Source organism: Tamandua tetradactyla, chromosome 6 (assembly GCF_023851605.1).
Source record: "Tamandua tetradactyla isolate mTamTet1 chromosome 6, mTamTet1.pri, whole genome shotgun sequence".
NCBI lineage: Eukaryota > Metazoa > Chordata > Mammalia > Pilosa > Myrmecophagidae > Tamandua > Tamandua tetradactyla.
Window position 1 is genome coordinate 171,392,875 of NC_135332.1, and position 6,000 is coordinate 171,398,874.

Sequence of the window (6,000 nt, forward strand, 5' to 3'; positions counted from 1 at the left end):
GAAACCTTTTGATGAGGTGGATTCCATGGAGATATGTCTTTACCCAATCAAGGTGGCATTGCTTACTGGAGCCTTTTCAAAGGGAACCATTTTGGAAAAAGTTTCAGAGCTGACAGAACCACCAAGAGACCCAGATATTTGGAGATGCAGAAAGTAAATGCCCCCAGGGAAGCTGTTTGAAACCAGAAGCCAAAAGCCCCAGCAGACAATAGCCATGTGCCTTCTTAGCTGAAAGAGGTGTTCTGGGCCCATCAACTTTTCCTGAGTCAAGATATTTATCTCTGGATGCCTCAGCTTGGACATTTTTATGGCCCTAGAACTATAAACTTACAACTTAATAAATTCCCTTTTTAAAAGTGGTTCCATTTCTGGTATATTTCATTCTAGCAGCTTTAACAAGCCTAAACAGTATATCTGTGTGTGTGTGTGTGTGTGTGTGTGTGTGTGTGTGATTAAGTGAAAAATCTTACCATGGGAGACTATCCTGGATTATCTGATGGGTCCTAAATGCAACCACATGAATCTTTATAGGAAAGAGGCACAGAAAGATTCCACTACAGAGGAGAAATCAATGCGAAGATGGAACAGAGAGAGATTTGAAGATGCCAGCTTTGAAAATTGAAGTGATTCAGCTACAAGCCTAAGAATGGTGACAGCCACCAGAATCTGAAAGACACAAGACATCGATTCTCCTATGGTGTCTCTGTAAAGGGCATGGCCCTGCTAATACCTTGATTTTGCCCCAGTGATACTGATTTTGGAGCCATGCCCTCCAGAAGAGTAAGAGGATACTTTTCTGTTCTTTTAATCCCCTCAGTTTGTGGTAATTTGTTGCACAGCAACAGAAAATGAATCCACTCTGTCTGGTACATTCTCCAATCCTTCCTCTCATCACTGACCCCTTACTTATCCTTTAAAGCCCAGCTTCAACATCATAATTCTTGTTCCATCACCCCCTCCTACTCCATGGGGTGAAAGTTTCCCTTATCCTTAACCCTGATCCAAATGATGTTTATTATGGTTGTTCAGCCCCTTCCCTGCTCTAGGCTGAGCTTTTTGATGACAGAAACTTTGTTTGGGGAAGTGTGTAGAGGTACTTAGTATATATATGTCATAGAAGGGAAGGAAAGATGAAAGGAAGGAAGGAAGTGGGGTTGAATTTTTGTGAGAGATCTATATTGTTAATTATCTACTAGGAAATGTCCCTTAAAAAATGAAATATGTGCTTAGTTGTCTTGGGCCAGTGTTTCTCAAAGTCGGTACATAAGTCTTGATGTTCTGTATATGACCCAGATGGTCCGCTTGGACCCCTGACATGGGGCAGTGTGTTTCCCTCAAAGGGCTTTCTGTGCTTAGGTTGTATATTAGTTTCCCATTGCTGCTTCAAGTTACCACAAATTTAGTGACTTAAACAGCACAAATTTATTTTCTTAAAGTTCTGCATGTCAGAAGTCTAAAATGAAGATTTTGGAAGGATTGTGTTTCTTTCAGAGGCTTCGGGACAGAACGGCTCCCTTGCCTTTTCCAGTTTCTAGAGCCTACCTACATTCCTTGGACTGCAGCCCCCTCCACCATTTAAAGGCAGCAGTGTAACATCTTATCTCCTCTTTGACTTCCTGCCTTCTTCTTTTAAGGATCCTTGTGATTACACTGTGGCCACCTGAATAATTCAGATCACTCTCACAATCTCAAAATCCTTAACTTAATCACATCTGTAAAATCCCTTTGCCATGTAGTGTGACAGATCCTTAGGTTCTAGGGATTAGGATGTGGACATCTTTGAGGGGCCATCATTCAGCCTACCACAAATGAGTAATTGCCCTCTTTATTTGTTAAAATACTAGCATTATAAGGACCAAAACTGTGAAGCCATAAAGCGAGTGAGAATATTGTATACATTGTAAAGAACTCTATCCAAGGGCCCTTATAGTGATATAGTTACTTTTTTCTCTATCTTATCCTGTCTCCTTCCTAGAGAAAGGAATAGAAATTGATTCCTTTAGACATTATAAAAGCAATATCGCATTGTCTTCCTGAAGTAGACCCATAAGGAGTCTTCACCTGGTTAACCCCAGCTTGCTCATACTAATGTGTTCCTGGGATTTCTGCAGCATGCTTCCCTAGCAGGGGTCCTATACTAAGATACCCTCAGGGGCCAGGCAGGTAAAATAACTGAGTGAAGCCGGCCAGGCCTGAGACACAGGGAGTGATAAAGACTGTGACTAATAAAGAGGGCCTGCTCTACATGAAGGGATTGAAGTTGAATGTTATTTTAAACCTTGTGACTGCCAAATGAAACATTGCCCCATGCTGCATATGGTCTTTGTTTTACCCATGTGATTCCTGTGGGAGAGTCTGGGTGAAGATTTCATTTTATTTTTATCAGCACTAGTGGCCCTTTTTCTGCTGATTCTGTCTCTCCAAAAAGCTTGTGAACTCCAGTGGGGCAGACATCTCTATATCTTCATTAATGCTTTATATTCTCCCCACTTATATATATGTACATATGTATTTTCCCTTAAAAAGTTTCTCCATGAAGTTATTTCATAAGATGATGCATTGAGAAATTCTCTGCATGCCAACTTCAGTGAAGTAGCTGTCTACGAGCACAACAAAAAGGTGTCAAGTGTATTTTGTATTCAATTATTTATTTATCCTTTTATCCAAAATTTATTCAAATATATTTAATATTTTATACCTTGGGTCCAGTTTGAACTTTTAGTAACACAACTGTTACTCCTTCTGTACTGGGGATTGCCTAAGCAAGGGACTTTTATACAAAAGGAACAATGGCCAAATGAAAATCAAAACAGCAATTTATAAATATCTGGAAACATAAAGCACTAATTCAGTGTAGACTTTTGGGGAAATATGTGTTGAAAAAAAAACTGCTTAGGTCTTCTAGTGTAAGTGAGATCATGGAATTCCAGATTCCCAACCTCTGCCCAATTAATTGAAGGGGCTTAGCCCCAAGAGAACCCAGAGTTCCCCAACCAGGTAGCTTCAAAGAGTAGTGGAGATAGCCGGGAGAAAGGAGTGCTTTCCACTTGGGCTCAAGAGGTAAGAAGATGTGTAAGACTATATGTAGATCTTGATATAGCATTAAGATAAAGCATTTATTCTGCTCAACAATTGTACCTGTTTGAAGCTATTGTGTACCCCAGAGAAGCCATGTTCTTTAATCCTCATTCAGTAATGCTGGGTGTTATCTTTTATATTGTTTCCATGGAAACGTGGCCCACTCAATTGTGGATGGTAATTTTTGCTTAGGTGGTTTCCATGGAGATGTATCTCCATCCTTTCAAGGTGGAGTTGCTTATTGGAGTCCTTTAAGAGGGAACCATTTTGGAAAAAGTTTTAGTATCAACAGAACCCGCATAAGCCAGAGACCTTTGGAGATGCAGAAGGAAAATGCCCCAAGGGAAGACTTAAGAAATGAGAAGAGAAAGCTAACAGTGCCTTGTGCCTTTCCAGCTGACAGAGGTGTTCTTGACCATTGATCTTTCCTGACTCAAGGTATCTTTTTCTGGCTGCCTTAGTTTGGACATTTTTATATCCTTAGAATTGTAAACTTGCAGCTCAATAAATTCCCTTTTTAAAAGCCATTCCATTTCTGGTATATTGCATTCTGGCAGCTTTAACAAACTAAAACACCAGTAAAATGTGGGTCAATGAATGTCCCGGGCTCTGACAATGACAGATAAGCCTTATCCTTAAAGAGGAGCTAGACATGGGTAGAGGGGTATAGTCAGTGAGGTGGATGTGTTCCTATTTCTAACAGTATATAATGGCTATCAAATTCGATTCCTTAATATGCTGGGTACTCCACTATGAGCCTTACGTTATCTGTAATCTTTATATCCACAATATCCTTTGTATATATGTATCTACCACTGTACTCATGCAAGGCCAGATGCAGTTAGACACTAAAGGTTTAGAGAATTAGTGTAATGCTTATAACAAGGAAGTTTTAACCATATTGGACAGTGTGGCTACTATTTGAGAAAATCCTTATTCATTGTATTAGTGTCCTAGGGATGCTGTAACAAATTACCACAAACTGAGTGGTTTAAAATGATAGAAATATATTTGCTCACAGTTCTAGAGATCAGAAGTCTCAAATCTAGGTATTGTTGGAGTTGGTTCCTTATAAAGGATCTGAGAGAGAATCCATTCCATTCCTTTCTCCAAGCTTCTGGTGGCCGTTGGCACTCCTTATTGTTCCTTGACTTATACAACTTCACTCCAATATCTTCTGCCATCTTCAATGGCCTTCCCCTCTGTGTTTCTGTGTCTCCACTTTCCCTCTCTTTTCTTATATAAGGACACCAGTCATTGGAGATAAGTCCTCTTATAAATCCAGGATGATCTTACCACAAGGTTCTTAACTTAATTACATCAGTAACAACCTATTTCTGTATAAGGTTGCATTCTAGGAGATAAAGCTTGGACATAACTTTTGGGGAGGGATGCACTTCAACCCACTACAGTCATCAACAATAACTAATGAAAGAGATTCATTCTCATATAACCTAATTTAACATGTGGTCATGGGATGATACACATGTTAGATTTTAATATTGTTTGGGGTTTTATATCCAAATATTTCTGCTAGACAATGCCCTACTTCCAAAGGAGACCTCACATTAGAAGATAATAGGAATGAATTGTCTAAGATAAATTCTCATGTTCTGGCTTAAGATCTGATGCTGTGAGTACATGTAAGTAACCTAAACTTTCTGGGTTTTAATTTCCTCCTCAGTATGATCAGGAAAAAGCTGTATTCTGGGACGGGGCCAAGATGGCGGCTTAGTAAGGTACACGCATCTTAGTTCCTCCTCCAGAGCAACTACTAGGTGACCAGAAACAGTGCAGAACAGCTCCCAGGGCCACAGCAGGGACCGGACACACAGTGTACCCCAGTCTGGACTGGCTGGACCGGCTGCAAGACTCCAATGCGGTGAGCTCCCTGAGCAGTGCGCACTTCCCTGGGCCACAGCGGCTGGTGGCCGGCGCCCCTCCCTCCCTCCTTCCTGGACCTGCTGAGAGTCTCGGAGAGGTGAGGTCCCCAAGCTGTGGCAGCTGGCGGACGGCACCCCTCCCTCACGGGCGGCTTCCTGGACTGGCCACGAGTCTCAGATCAGCGAGTTCCCCAAGCCGCGGCGGACGGTGACGGGTGTCCCGCCCCACAGGCGGCTTCCCGGTCCGGCTGCAAGGCTCGGATCAGCGAGTTCCCCAAGCCGCAGTGGTCGGCGCCCCTCCCCCACAGGTGGCTGCCCGGAGGGAGAGGAGGGAGTCTTCGACAGTGGCAGGGACTGGGTCCAACCAAACACCAATAGTGGCATTAATAAAGGAGCCACAACATCTTTTGCTGGTGGGACCCGCAGACAGACAAGCGCCACATACTGGGCAGGATAAAAAAAACAGAGCCCAGAGACTTCACAGGAAAGTCTTTCAACGTGCTGGGTCTCACACTCAGGGAAATCTGATTAAATGTCCAGATGCCAGCAAAAAATAACAAATCACATCAGGAAAATTGAAGATATGGCCCAGTCAAAGGAACAAACCAATAGTTCAAATGAGATACAGGAGCTGAGACAACTAATTCTGAATATATGAACAGAAATGGAAATCCTCTTCAAAAACCAAATCAATAAATTGAGGGAGGACATGAAGAAGCAAGGGATGAACAAAAAGAAGAAATGGAAAGTCTGAAAAAACAAATCACAGAACTTATGGGAATGAAAGATACAGTAGAAGAGATGAAAAAAACAATGGAAACCTACAATGGTAGATTTCAAGAGACAGAGGTTAGAATTAGTGAACTGGAGGATGGAACATCTGAAATCCAAAAAGAAACAGAAACTATAGGGAAAAGAATGGAAAAAATTGAGCAGGGACTCAGGGAATTGAATGATAATATGAAGTGCACAAATATATGTGTTGTGGGTGTCCCAGAGGGAGAAGAGAAGGAAAAAGGAGGAGAAAAACTAATGGAAG